The 16,194-nt window shown below is 40.9% G+C and overlaps 1 protein-coding gene and 1 non-coding gene across 2 annotated transcripts in view; one reads left to right on the forward strand and one right to left on the reverse strand.

Moving 5' to 3' along the window:
• Positions 1-16,194, forward strand: part of Polr3D (RNA polymerase III subunit C53) — a 110,323-nt gene that overhangs the window by 24,339 nt on the left and 69,790 nt on the right. The window lies entirely within an intron of this gene.
• LOC145417951 (5S ribosomal RNA) lies at positions 13,940-14,058 on the reverse strand. The gene has a single exon (XR_013900612.1). It is a non-coding gene; the product is annotated as a 5S ribosomal RNA (ribosomal RNA).

Below are 16,194 nucleotides of genomic sequence, written 5' to 3' on the forward strand. Positions count from 1 at the left end.
ACAATAATGATTACCTGCATTGCACTATAGTCGCGGCGCGTGACTCTGAGGTTGTTATTATCGTACCCTGGCAACCTATCATTCAAAAGTGCGTCTGATTTCGTGTATAATATGAGACGTATGTGATTCGTGTATAATATGTTTGTGTATAACAATCGTGTATCCAATATATCACCAATATGTCAGGAATCGAACCCGGGACTCTCAGGTGAGAGCCAGGCAGCATACCATTACACCATGACCAGGTAAAAGTTATCTCACATTGTCACAATCTTGCAACCAATATCCCTTCGTCCCCAACTGTGGGCCTGAAGAGGATGAGATAACACCCTGGCACTCCGGCAAGTAGATGCTTTTAATCTATCCCAAGCACTTACGGCAGGTCAGAATGAAGAGAGAAACCTGGTTTGTACACAGGAAAAATTATCCAATATATTACCATCCACTCACTCGATGTAGTGCTGATCTCAGGTGTCTGCCCTTTCCTCTCCATCCTTCTTTCCTTCCATTCTCTTCTGTCTTTCTTTCCTTCATTCTTTCCTTGTCCTTCTGCCTACAGGTGACTTTACACTCCCTCTTCTGTCTTTCTTTCCTTCATTCCTTCCACTTCCTGCAGCCTGTGGGTGACTCTACACTGAGTGACAAGCCAAATGGTTTCCTGTGCACCAGGAAACCATTTACTACGCTGGGTGGTAACCATATAACCAAATTTTGGTGCCTGGTGGTTTAATGGGTAATTATTGCGCTCCAATCAGATTGAGCTGGTGAAGGTTTATATCCAAAGGGTGGTTGGGGTTGATTGCTCATGTAATGCCATTCAGGGATGAGTGAGGCTGGTCACTCTTATCTTGAATGTTGGGACCAATTGCCTAGCCCCGGGCTCCTATGCTTCTCATGGGGCAATGTAGGATTGGATGATGGATGGATGGATTACCAATATGCCGAGAATTGAACCCGGGACTCTCAGGTAAGAGCCAGGCAGCATACCACTACACCAAAACGAGGTAAAAGTTATCTCACATTGTCACAATCTTGCAACCAATGTCCTTTTGTCCCCAACTGTGGGCCTGAAGAGGATGAGATAACCCCCTGGCACTCGGGCAAGTAAATGCTTTTAATCTATCCCAAGCATTTAGGGTAAGTCAGAATGAAGAGAGAAACCTATTTTGTACACATGAAATTTTACCTGGTCGTGGTGTAGTGATATGCTTCCTGGATCTCACCTGAGAGTCCCGGGTTTGATTTCCGGCATATTGGTAATATATTGGATGATTTTTCCTGTGTACAAAACAGGTTTCTCTCTTCATTCTGACTTGCCATAAGTGCTTGGGATAGATTAAAAGCATCTACTTGCCTGAGTGCCAGGGGGTTAACTCATCCTCTTCAGGCCCACAGTTAGGGGTGAAGGGACATTGGTTGCAAGATTGTGACAATGTGAGATAACTTTTACCTGGTCGTGGTGTAGTGGTATGCTGCCTGGCTTTCACCTGAAGGTCCAGGGTTCGATTCCCGGCATATTGGTAATATATTGGATGATTTTTCCTGTGTACAAAACAGGTTTCTCTCTTCAATATTCATGTATAATATATTCTTGCATAGTACAGTAAGACCTCACTATAACGGACTAACTGGGGCCCAAACCATTCAGAAATATGCGAAATTCCAATGAAAGCAACATCCGGACTTCCCCCTGCTAATCTGGACTTTTTCCAGTATATCAGACATTAGTCCGGATCGCATGAACGGATTTTAAACTGTTTTGACTACCATTGCGGTACTGTACTGTTAAAACTTCACTACATTAATCAGGTGGTATAATATATATAATTATACTGTACTGTACACTGATAAACATGTCTTTCATTTAATTTATTGTGCCAAAGTGGTCAGGCAGTCCGGACTGCTTCTGACTTTATCGGACTTGTTTCGATTTAAATAGGAATTTAGTCCGGTAGCTCCTCGAGTCCGACAAAAGCGAATTCTGGTCTATTGAAGTCCATTATATTGAGGTTTTACAGTAATATGATTCATGTATAACATGATACGAAATCGGAGACACTTTTGAATGGTAAGTTGCCAGGATACGATAATGACAACCTCAGTGTCGTGCGCCGCGACTATAGCAGAATAATCACCATCCACATTTCTTTCCATGACTTGAGTTTAAATTTCTTTCCTACCCTCATCAATGTATGGCATGCAGTATACATGTATTAGTAGAGATTTTTAATTATGTATAACTCACTGCCCACCAGTGTATTGCTGAGAATTTTAATTGTATCTCACTGTTATGATGCCAGGGTAATGTTACGATGATTCTGATCCCACAAAACTTTGTCGTCACTACAATCTCTCCTTTTGCAACAATTTCTTTTGTCTCCGCTTAGCGTTGGAGTGTAAATCCCTAGGAATGCGTATTGAATTTGAAGTTGAGATTATAATGGTGTCAGTTGGTAATGGGTATTTAGTAATAGGTGGAATTTCTATGCCGGTTTTAGTTTCCTTTTTCAATTCAAGGTTGTATTAGAATTTATTGAAGAATGGGAGGTGTGGTAGCATGATATTCTTTATGGCTAGCTGTCTCTGGACTGACCTTGAGCATAACACTTTTGATTCCCCAGTGTGGCTGCCATTAAGTTACCGAGCCTGTGTCAGTGTAACCCAAACCAACTGGGGTGTTTTACGTCCGTTTTACTCTGAAATAGATACCAATGACTTACCCGACTTTTGTCCAGACTGTAGGATCAGATTTCATACTGAATGGGTCAGCAAGAATTTAGGTAGGCTTAGGTTCTCGAGTTGTTATTCTCCCTAGTACACCTTGCGGGCCGCCCCATACATAGCCATCAAAGAAGGGTAGTTGGAGACCCAAATTCAAAGAGTATTACATTGATTTCAATCATACCCAAAATTAGATAAATGCTTAAATCCATAGACTCACTTCCCTAGCTGACATTGATCTAATACCACTTGGAACAGAAAGACCATACGAGTTATGAGTGGGTGTCATTCTCCTGGGTCAGTGAGGGACTCGGGGAGGGACGATAGTAAAACGATATAAAGATCACTGACTCAGTAATACATCCTGCACCACTCTTCTACAATAACGCTTTCACTTCAATGATAAGACTTAATCATAACACTCATTTCAATAAATGGTAAGACACAAAATGACCTAATTCAATATTTACACAAACTCCGAGAATTAGATTACCTTTTTAGACTAATGAAATACACTTCAATTACATTATTTCCCTTATGACTTATAATACAGAAAACTCCTCGACTTCGGTTAAGGTACAGTGATTTAGATTTTTCCCTAACACAATGAATGGGGGGGGGAAGTGTATGGTATGTAAGTGTGGTGATGCATTTGGCAGATTACGACTTGATCTGATGACATAATCTGCGAATCAAACGAAGGCAGTGGAATGAGTCACACAAGAACTTTGCTATTGAACACACTATTAATCACTCTATTCTCTATACCTCTCAGTGTGAAAACAATGGAAGGGGGAAGATTATGAGGCTTGAACACTGACCTGTATATCAAACGAAGGCGGTGGAATGAGTCACATTGTCATATGCTCGCCCACGCCTTATATAACCTTGGATACCTCAGTCCGATTGCATTCGAGGATGTTAACTTCCAGTTACAGCTTTCACGTTAACAAGTATGTCTCGCAACACTCATTTAGGAATTGACTTCTTTAGAGCTTATCGTATCTCACCAAGATTACACAACGATAGAGAAAATTTGAGTAGTATCGAGAATGATCACACCACTTAATATCAAGCCTTTGTAATGATGTTTGAATGCTATTTCATCAGTTAACCAAGCATGGGAATGTACAACGATCGATATTTCGAGGTAACTAAATACAGTATATAGAATATTATGGAATATTTCTCCCCTTCTGGCACTTTCTCAATTAGCATTTCTAACACTAAAATGAATTGAGACCGAAAGATATCTTTGAATTTACCCTAGTAAGAGGTTATGAAGATTAAGTCAATTTAAATGTTCGTCAACTCTGCTACCCACGTGTTTTAATGGAGGGGAAGGGGGAGTGTGGTCGGCTGATGTAATACTTAATGTTAATTACATGATACGTAGATGTTCACTTCTAACTCATCTCTACAATACAAAAATCATTCTTATTTTATACTTATAATACTATCTATCTATCTATTGCCAGACGCCTCAATCCCGTTTGGGGTGGCCACAAACAAATCGCCTCCAAGTCGCCCTGTCCCCCGCCATTTCACTGCCCTGCTCCCAACTCACACCCCCCTCTCTCATATACCTCTCCATCCCATCCCTCCATCTCATCCTCGGCCTCCCCCTCCCGCTTCCCCCCTCCACTTCACTCACATACACTCTCTTCGTCAGTCTTTCACTCTCCATCCTCTCCACATGGCCAAACCACCTCAGTGTGTTCCTCATAACGCTTCCTATCACATCCACATCAACTCCACAACGCTCCTTTATATCCTCATTCGTCAGCCTGTCTCTCCATGTGACTCCACAGGCTCCTCTTAAATAACTCATTTCCACTGCTCTCACTCTTGACTTGTCCTTCCAACTATGTCCAAGCTTCACTTCCGTATGTTAGAGTTGGTATCACAATACTGTCATGTAGTAACTTTTTCACTTCCATGCTCACTTCCCTGTTTCTTATCACTGCTTTCAAAGAACCAGCAACCTTTCTTCCCTGCTGTACCCTTTCAAGCACTTCACCCTCCAAACCTCCATCCTTATTCATCACACTACCCAAGTACTTAAACGTACTCACATTTTCCAATTTCTCACCATCCAACCTCGCTGTACATTCACTGACTTCACCTCTCTCAAAGACCATCACTTTACTCTTCCGTACATTCACCTTTAGAGTCCGTTTCTTACACACTCTCCCAAACTCATCCACCAAGCCTTGCAGCTCCCCTTTGTCTTCACTCAACAACACAGTATCATCTGCAAACAACAGTACAGGGAGTTTCCAAACACTATCCTCTCTCACCAGGGCCACTCCAACATCCACTACCCTACCTTGTACCTCTTTTATTACCCCATCCATGTACAGATTGAACAACCATGGAGACATGACACATCCCTGTTTCAAACCAACTTTCAAAGAGAAAAATTCACTTAGTTCACCATCCACACGCACTGCAGCCTTCGCACCATTGTACATACCCTTCACAGCATTCAACAACTTCCCATCTACTCCATATATTCTTAACACTTTCCACAGTCCTTGTCTATCCACCCTGTCATATGCTTTCTCCAAATCCATGAAAGCCACATACAACTTCTTTCCCTTCTCTAGAAACTTTTCCACTAAAGATCTAAGAATGAATATCTGATCTACACAACCTCTTCCCTTCCTAAAGCCTCCCTGTTCTTCTCCAACTAATTTCTCTGTTCTTTCTCTAACTCTGTCAATAAGTATCCTACCATACACTTTTCCTATTATACTAAGAAGACAAATGCCCCTATGATTACCACACACTTCTTTTTCCCCTTTTCCTTTGTACAAGGGAATAATTATACCTGACTTCCAATCCTCCGGGACTCTACCTTCCTCCCAGGCCAATCTGCACATCTTCCACATCCATTCTGCTACAATCTCTCCCCCATGCTTCAGCATTTCACCACACACTCCATCAATTCCTGGGGCTTTCTCCAATTTAACTTTCTTCATTGCTTCCACAACTTCTATCCTACTGATTTCTTCCTGTCTTCTCACCTCCCTCCTTCTCCCAGCCATTCCTCAGCCACTTATACTTGCATTACTTCCATCCTCTACGTTCAACAATTCCTTAAAGTGTTCTCTCCATCTGCTCACTTTTTCTCCCTTCTCCACTAGTAATCTACCATTCTTATCTTTCACTCCCCTGCTAACTTCACTTCCACCCTGTCTTACTCTTTTCACCTCTTTCCAGAACATTTTCTTACAGTCCCTCCACTTTACACTCAAATTCCTTCCAAATTCCTCATCCACTCTCTTCTTACTCTCTCTTACTAATCTTTTCACCTCTCTCTTTCTTTCTACATATAACTCTCTATTCCGCCTCTCAACTTCTTCCATGCCCCTATTTCTCATCCATTCATTGTATGCTTTCTTCTTTTGTGCCACAGCCTGTTTCACTTCTTCAGTCCACCACACTGTTCCTTGCACCCCCCTCCATCTTCTCTTCATCCCACACACCACATCACATGCTTATAATACACTTATGCTAAATTATAATTATTCATTCGTATACTAAATTGTTCTTAATTACTAAATTACAACTATCTTACATCTAAATTACACTTATATTACATCATAACCTAACTTACTGGCACTGCAATACGACCTCACCATACGATAGGGTTACATCAAGGGAATGGCCATCGCACTTTGATTTGATGTATAACAAGGCAAGTATTACATGGGGTTCAATGGAGATGTGTTTTTTGTCAAGGGTGACCCACCCAAATATTTCTATCCCCACTAAACTGGTAGTTATTTCACTTCACAGCAGTTCACTTGCTGCCTACCACCAAAGTAAGTCTAAAAATTAGTTTCCAATACACCAAAGCTAATAGTTATTTTAGTTCATAGCACTTCACTTTCTGCTTCAACTCCAGCACCACACTATGTTCCATTATTGACTCTAACACACCCGAGTAACTCAGTTCAAAGGCCATCATGGAACAAACAGACGACTGTAAGCTTGCCTATTGGCAATCGCAAAAGCAAATATAGTCATCATACATTGACCAAAGAACCATCTTAAGGGATCATAATGATTGCTATAGTGATTTTTGCAATTGGCTGGCGAGGCTGGATAGAAATTCTCATCCATCATTATAGTGATGTGATGTATAGCGAGTCCCTCTCTAGCATTGACACTAAACTACAAAATCAGATGTTAGCCTACTCTTACACATACTTCTCTACCATTAATTGTTATCCCTCCATACCATACATATACTGTATATAGTGTACATTTATATACATATATAATCCTTCCCTGTTCACCTTGTTATATGCTCTTTTTCAGATCCTTAAATTGTCGTGGATCCCTGATATTCCTTCTCATGTTTTCTCCACTGTGTCATACTAGATATTTGATCCATACATCCCAAACCATGGTTTGCCCTTTTGCCCTGTGGAATGTCCTCAGATGTAAACTCTGCCCATTTTTTCACATTTTCTTCACTCCTTCAGTATACTGGACCACATCTCTGAGTTGTCCCTCTCAGTATTAGCTGGGCCACTGGACAGTATTATTGACCTGTACTGGCTCTTTCAGGTCTAAAAGGCCCTCAGGTTTCTTGATAAGATACCACTTTGTGTGTGTGTGTGTGTGTGTGTGTGTGTGTGTGTGTGTGTGTGTGTGTGTTCTTACCTAATTGTATCTTTACAGAAATGAGTCAAGCTCTTACTGTCATCATCATCATCATCATCATCATCATCAACATCATCCGGACCTCCTTTCCCACCCTAGTGCAGGGTGAGGAGTAGCAGTGTCCAGACAGCCCAAATTTGCCCAATCCATGGGCCACGCTTCCATTCACTCACCATGCAAGCCCCCAGAATGCTGGCTGTATCTGATACGCCAAAAACATTCACCACATTCTGTACTATACTATACTACTATATACCTAGGCTGCTTCCCCCATAAACATATCTGATAATCAGTCCGGACACAATCACGTTGAAAAGGGGTGCCAAATCCCTGATCATGCGCATCATCTCCCAATATTCATCCAGTCAGTTCGATCTGTTATCAGTCCCCTAGCCTCATCGACTTCCAGACCTCTCTTCCCCACACATTCATCCACCACATCCCTCCACCTTCTCCTTGGCCTATCTCAATTTCTCCTTCCTTCAGGTTTGCTCAGAAATACCTTTTTCACCACTCTATTGTTATCCATTCTCTCCACATGTCCATACCATCTCAGTACACTCTGTTCGACTCTGGTGTCCACAGACTTCCTCACTCCACATCTTTCACGAATCACATTATATCATATCCTATCCACTCTCTGTACTCCACTTGCACCCCTCAGCAGTCCCATCTGCTGCTCTCACTCTTGACTTTCCATATTCTTGCCACACCCTAATGTCACATCCATATGTTAAATTGGGCACTAACACTCCTTCATGTAAGGAGTGTTAAACCATTTGTATCATACATATCCATAAATTTATGAATAGTTTTGGCACACACTATTTCATTCGGCAGTGCATTCTACTGATCAGTTGCTCTGCTTGGGAAACCAAATTTCCTAACAACTTTGTCACCTCTTTTTATGCAATTTTTTGCAGTGTCCCCATGCCAAGTCTGTCCCATAGGTTATACAGTATACTCATTGATGTTTTTGTTCTCTTTCCCTGAGATGCATTTATATAACTTACAGTGAACTCTCACATTTGATGAGTTTTTATTTGGCGAATTCACTTTTGGCGATGGAATGGGATTGTGCACAACATTAATTTGGCGACAGAAATCTCACATTTGGCGAGTTGATTATAATAAAAATATAATAAAATATGTTATGACTTAATTTCAACAGTTTTTTTTATTAATCTCAATTAATTTCAACAAAATTTAGTTGTATTGTGAAATTCAAGTCTCGTCTTCTCAAACCTCTTGAAGTAGCCAGATTGTGCTACAAGTAGTGAATTGGGATCCTTTTGGAAGCCCTGTGCCACTAAATTTTGAATTTCGCTATCTATCTATCTATCATCTTTCTCTCTCTCTCTCTCTCTCTCTCTCTATACTGTACATAATTATGTTGGGCTACTTTATACTGAAATTCGCTACTTTTGAGGCTTGTTTCTGCAAGAGAGAGATACTGCACAGTGGCAGTATCGTAACCAATGAGGTCTTGCCTAAGTGATGTATTTGCAGCTGCTATAAAGCTCGAATTGGGAAAAGTTGTCAATACCATCTTAGCACTTTTGCGGCACCTCGGTTTGGGTTACCTTTCCTAGAAGGGTAGTCAAGTCGTACCCCACCTGCTTGTGGTGACCTCGCAGACACCCTGTTTTTTTTTCCATTTCTGTTCTTTGTGTTTTATTTCGGTTTTCTTTTTTTCTCCTAAATTAGGGTGACACAAACGGGGGCGGCGCTACCCGGGTTTATCCCTGGTAGTATTGTATATACTTTTTGCTGTTGTTGTTGTCATTTTACTTTGTTTTTTGTTCTACTTTATCATGAGCAAACAACACCAGTGCCCTCACTGCAGTAGGTCTGTAGCAAAAAGTGCACAAGCACTGAAGTGCACCTACTGCAGTGAGTGGGTTCATATAGCTTGTGAAAATTTGGACGCAGGCGACTATCCATTTATGAAGAAGAGCCACCAGCTGGGCTTCTGCTGGCTGTGTAGCCAATGTGTTGCACCAGCAGATGAGGTCTTGGCTGGTGGAGGAAGTAGTACCAAGAAGGAGTTTGAAGATAAAGTTATTGGGCCAATCTTTCAGGCAATTAGAGATGTTTCAAATAGACTGGAGGCACTAGAGACCAAGGTCTCATCACCCATGGCAGTCACGCAAGATCAGGCCAAGTCATTTGGGGATACTGTTCTCGGGTCTCTCGTGGGGGAAGGGAAGGATCTGCCTGGGGGTGTGGTTGAGATCAGTGCTCATGGCCAGAAAAAAGCCATTCATAGTCAGCATGTACTGATTGTGAAACCAAAGAGTGATGCTGATGCCCGGACAAATCAGATGGGACCAGAAGACATCAGAGGTGTACTTAACTCGGTACCGGTTGAAAGCTGTCTTAAGACCAAGTCTGGTGGGTTGGTAATGAAGTTTCCGTCAGCTGAAGCCAAGGGTGAAGCAACTGGGGTGCTGAGTGATCATTTTGTCTCTGAGGGCACTTTTTGCATATCAGAGCCAAAGAAAATGTTGCCTAAAATAACCATGACAGGCCTTTCCTCTTCCTTGGGTGACTCTGACATCATCCCAAACATTCTGAAAAAAACAATAAAATTAAGATGCTCGTTGATCGAGGTTGTACCCTCAACCTTCTCTTCATAAGAACAAGGAATGACACCAAAACTGCTGTCTTGAAGATGTCGCCGGAGGTGAGATCCTCCATTGTGGAACAGGGCAATTACATCTATATGGATCTTACAAGATGCCACGCATTCAATAGATTCTGGGTTACACAGTGTCATCACTGTCAAGGCTTTGGTCATGCATTTGAGAGATGTTCTAGGAAAACTGATGAACCTAAATGCGTCTTTTGTGCTGGAACCCATAAATCTAAGGATTGTAGTGACAGAAATTCTCCCAAATGCATCAACTGCTCTTCTTTAAGACATCAAGATGCAAATTCAAATTCACAGTCGGTTGCCCATTTTGCATCAAGTAGAGACTGTCCAATTATGATTTCTTATAGGAAAAGATTGATTGAAAACACCAATTTTGACCATTCAAAAAACTGACTCCATCCCTCTTGAACCAGTTAAGGATGGGTCTTTTAAATATTCGTTCTATCCGAAATAAGATAGACTATATTAATGAAACTCTAAATCAGCACGAGCTTGACATTTAGTGCTTGACTGAAACCTGGTTGTATGAGTCTGATATCGATATTATTCGTAATGATTTGTCTAAGACACATTCTATAATTAGTATTCCTAGGCCTGCTGTTGACTATCCAGGAGGAGGTGTAGCACTCATCTACTCGGCAGCACTTGCAAACATTTCTCTCATCGACTCAGACCTGACCCCATCTTCATTTGAATCTATGGAAGTATTAATAAATTTCCATCAGAATACCATTAGAATTGCAATTGTCTATCGACCAGGTCATCCGGGCAGAGATCGAGGTTTTATGGAGGAGTTTGGGCAGTTTCTTGAAGGGTTTTCTCTTAAACCTGGAGGACTTCTTGTTTGTGGTGATTTCAGTTATTGGGTTGACAGTCCAGAGTCAAAACCATTTTCTTCAGAATTCCTTGAGTTGATCACCTTGAACAATTTTTTCAATCATGTGAGTAATCCAACTCATGTCTCAGGACATGTTCTTGACTTGGTCTTGTTCCCTGTTGGTTGCAGGCGCGTATCAGATGTGGAGGTTGACTCATTTGACCCCCTCATCTCTGATCATGCTCTGATCACTCATAATTTTGATGTCCTGAAATCCCCTTCATATAAAAAGGTCATTAGGTTCAGAAATTACAGGAATGTTGACCGCCAGTTGATGTGTCTTGAAATTGATCAACATTTAAACTCCATTGATTTTTCTGGTCTTTCCTCTGATGAGTTGGTTGATATTTACAACAATGAGCTTAGGTCAGTTTTTGACCATTATTGTCCTGATGTAGTAAAAACAGTCACTGTACGTGATGATTCTCCGTGGTATAGTCCATCCATTAATTCTTTACGTAGACAGCGTAGAAGGGCAGAACTTGAGTGATGCTTGCAATGGACTGAAGTAACTCGTTTGCATTATGTTTTAGTGAGAAGAGCAGTCGATCACACTGTAAAAGCCCAAAAGGCTAGGTATTATCAAAATAAAGTTGATTCTTGTGGTGGTGATCCAAAAAAACTGTCTGCAGTTGTGAACAATGTGGTTTGCCGGAGGAATGTAATTGTTAAAACCACTTCTGCATCTGATACCCAATTGGCTTCTGATTTTACTTCATTTTTTACAAGTAAGATATCTCGCATTAGAAGTGATTTAGACAGCAGTTCTCCTATAGAAGCGTACTCAGTTGACTTCCAGCCTTGGTGCACCAGGGATCATTTGCTTACAACAATTTCATCCGCTGGATGTAGACAAAGTCAAATGTTATATCAGAGAACTTAATAAAACATTTTTCTCACTTGATCCATGTAACATGTCACAACTACCTGATGTGTATGAGCACACTGCAGACTTTATCTGCAACATAATAAACAGATGCTTCTTAGAAAGTAATTTTGTGCAGTCTGAGAAATGTGCTTTGCTTAGGCCCCTAATTAAGAAACCTGGCCTTGATGTCGAGAGCATGACAAATTATCGTCCCGTCTCTAACCTGTCTTTTTTATCTAAGATTATTGATCGGGCCATACTCGATCAACTCGTACCACTAGTGGAACACAACAGAGTTGTTCCTGTTGTTCAATCAGCATACAGAAAATACCATTCAACTGAAACTGCACTAACATGGATTCAGAGTGACTTGGTGGCAAACACTTGTAGTGGGATGTCCTCTCTCCTAGTTCTGTTGGATCTGTCTGCAGCTTTTGATACAGTAGATTATAAACTATTGTTGGACAATCTGTATTTTTATGGCATTCGTGATAGTGTCCTCTTGCTCCTTAAGTCATATCTGTCTGACAGATCTCAGAGAGTAGTTGTTGATTACACTAGCTCTGATTCTGCTCCCCTTCTATTTGGAGTCTCTCAAGGATCAGTTTTGGGTCCAGTTCTATTTACTATCTACACAAGTAGTTTATCATCTGTACTTGATGCTCATGATGTGTTCTATCATTTTTATGCTGATGACACCCAGCTCTATGTTAAGATGTCAAATATGAATGATACTAAGTCAAAGTTTGAATCTCTAATGTCTGATATTAAGATTTGGATGGCTAAGAGGAAACTGAAGCTGAATGATGGTAAAACTGAGATCATCATCATCAGAGGAAACAGAAGGGGTGATGACCCTGGCTTTGAACATTGGCGTGTCTCAGCTTCACCCAGTCAGTTCTGTTCGAAATCTGGGTGTTTATTTTAATTCTAAGTTAAATTACAAAGAACATATTAGTCAGGTTATGAGAGGGTGTAACTTGCATATCAGAAATCTGTACTTTGTGAGAAAATTCCTGAATAGACGGTGCCTTTAACATTGGTCCATGCAGTTGTCTTGTCTCATGTTGATTATTGTAATTCACTGTGGGTTGGTCTTCCAAATAATATACTAACAGAAGTTCAATCTGTGTTCAACAGGACATCACGGTTTATCTTTGGTCTCCCCCTGAGAACCTCAACTACCCCATTTCTGATTGAGTTGCATTGGTTACCAGTAAAGGCTAGAATTGAATTTAAACTGTGTCTTATTACATTTAAGGTTCTTAAGTTTGGTGAACCGAAGTATCTTGCTGAATTGTTAAAACTCCCGTCGGCATGCCCGGGTGTGATGTTACGCAGTGAAGATGATTCCTTGTGTCTTGATGAGCCAGGAGCCATCCACCAGTCGTCTTTCTCTGATCGTTCTTTTGCGTATAGAGCCCCTAGATTGTATAACAGATTGCCATTGTCCGTAAGATAACTCTCTACGTACTGTTGAATCGTTTAAGAGACAGCTGAAAGCCTTTCGGTTTTCAAAATGCTATGACCTGGAGAGAGGTACTATGATGGATGATTATAGGGTTTAATTATTGCCACTTTCATTTATATATGATGTAGCTTGTATTATATACAAGAAATGTCACAATTCTTGTAATTGTAAAAAATAACATATGGGTGTCGAGCGCTAGTGAATTCCCAAAGGAAGAACTGGCGCTTTTGAGAAACAAAAGGCCAGATTATTATTATTATTATTATTATTACACTTCTCTGCCAGCCAGCATCACGTGTGATACACTTTGCTGCCAACCACCATCATGTGTGCAGCATTTTGTCTGTGTTTTACTGTGATTCCTACCTGTGCTGAGGACTTGAGAACATATAATGGCTGATGAAACACAGAAATGGGGAATGGGTGACCTTGGCAGACTACCAACTAAGGCATTCATGCACCATACACCACGTGTACATCAGGCCCATTATTTTCTTTTCTTATGTGAGTTTTTCTGTTTTGTATTGTTTCTTGGCTAAAAGAAATTTCATTCATTTGCCAGACGCCATGTATCCCAAACGGGGTGGCCAAGGGCTTAGAGTTAATTGTTTTTACAGGGAGGGGCACTAATCCTCCACCAACCCCACTTGACACGTAGGGAGAACATTATGCCAACAGCATCTGGTGTTCCCAGGCGGTCACCCATCCAAGTTCTAACCAGACCCAACGTTGCTTAACTTCGCTGATCGGACGGGAAGTGGTGTACTCAGCGTGGTATGGCCGTTGGCTGGCTAAAAGAAATTAAATTGAATAATTTTATGTGTGTTTACCACATGATTTACACCCAGTAATGTTGTAATATACGTGGAAAATTAGTCCAGTCATGCATACTCAGAACCAATTTATTTTTTTCCCATTAGTAACTGAGTTAAGATTTGGCGAATTCCAGTTTGGCGAGTTTTTTTCTGCACCTATTTCTCGCCAAATGTGAGAGTTCACTGTAATCATCTCTCTTCTTTCCTTCTCTCTTGTAATGGTGGTAGGTTCAGTTTTTCAAGTCTCTTTCCATAGCTTAGATCCCTTAAGCTTGGTACCCATCTTGTAGTGTCTTTGTACTTTTTCAATCTTGTGTTCTCCCTACGTGTCAAGTGGGGTTGGTGGAGGATTAGTACCCCTCCCTGTAAAACAATTAACTCTAAGCCCTTGGCCACCCTGTTTGGGATACATGGCGTCTGGCAATGAATGAAAATGAATCTATGTGTTTTTTGAGATGAGGATTCCAGACCAATGAGGCATATTCCAAGGTTGATGTGATGAATGATGTTATTATCTTTCTCAGCATGTTTTGATTTATCTGTGTGAGTGCTATTCTCATATTGGCAAGAAGTGTGTGCATGTTACGTACCTTCTCATTTATGTGGTCAACCGGAACTAGTCTGTTATTGATAATCACCTCTCGTTTTCTGATATGTTTAGGGTTGAACATCCTAGCTTTTGATCCCAATCTGGTCTTTTTCCACTGTAACCAAACTTAATTACATGGCATTTGTCCACATTGAATTCCAATTGCCATCTACTGCTCCATTCATGAAACTTATTTAATTCTTCTCGTAGCTCTCTGCAAGAGTCTGTGTTTGTAATTCTCCTTTGTATTTTTGCATCATCAGCAGACATATTTAGATAGCTTCCATTTCCAATGTTCCTGTCTGTATCATTTATATATACTAAAAACATAATTGATGCCAACACTGAGCCCTGTGGAATTCCGCTTGTCACTTCCACCCATGATGAATAATTACCTTTCGTACTGTTCCCATTTTCCTTTTTCTGAGAAAATCCTGCATCCAACAGTACGAATTACCTTGGAGTCTTCCTTGATGGTACAGTTTCCATAAAAGTCTTTGGTGCAGTACTCTGTCAAATGCTTCATAACATCTAAATAGAGACTGTCCTTCCATCCCTCACTTTTCTGTAGTGTTTCTGCAACTGTATCATAGTAGCTTAGTAAATTTGTAACACATTATTTTTCTTTCCTAAAACTGAACTCTCTTTCTGTTATCATATTGTATTTTTCAAGATGGTTTACCCAAATTTTTCTCATTAGTTTTTCTAGTACCTTGCTTACAACAGTGATCAGAGATACTGGTCTGTAGTTGAGTGGATTCTTTCTAATTCCATTCATGAATAGGGGAACAGTGTATGCTTTCTTCCAAATATCAGATAGTTTACCATAAGGATTTCTTGAATATTAAATATATTGGTTTGCTTAACTCTTCTGCACGTTCATGTAGCACCCAGCCTGAAAAATTGTCAGGACCATTTGCTTTTCCTTTGTCTAATTTACTCAGCTCTTCCTGTACCTTGTTTTCATTTTCGTTTTTTAAGACTCCAATGTGCTTGCATGCATTGACATAGGCCACTTAATGGTGGCTGTCCATGCTGCTTGATCTCTGGCAGCTTCCCTATTTAGTCCCTTAACCCCGAGGTCACACTCAATAACCTTGTCCCAGCACCTTTCACTTACAACCAGATGAAGCACATCATTAATAACCTCATGCACTCATCTGCCTGTGGATCAGACAACATAAGCAACATTCACCTTAAACACCTAGGACCACAAGGCATACAAGCACTCACCAACATATCAAACTACAGCTACTCACCCAACATAATACCCAACATCTGGAAGCATGGCAATATCATCACTATCCCTAAACCCAACAAAGACCCCACGTTACCCTCCTCACATCGCCCCATCACACTCCTCTGCACCCCCTCTAAAGTCAGGAACAACTGATACTACAACTAGTCACACCCCACATTCCCCTAGCCCAGTCACAACATGGCTTTAGGCCACAACACTCCACAAACACCCTTCTTACAGACCTTACACAGAGAGTTTTCAATGGCATAAATTCAGCTAG

Source organism: Coenobita brevimanus, chromosome 111 (genome assembly GCF_032717465.1).
Source record: "Coenobita brevimanus isolate Jiangsu-jjx chromosome 111, ASM3271746v2, whole genome shotgun sequence".
Taxonomy (NCBI): Eukaryota; Metazoa; Arthropoda; class Malacostraca; order Decapoda; family Coenobitidae; genus Coenobita; species Coenobita brevimanus.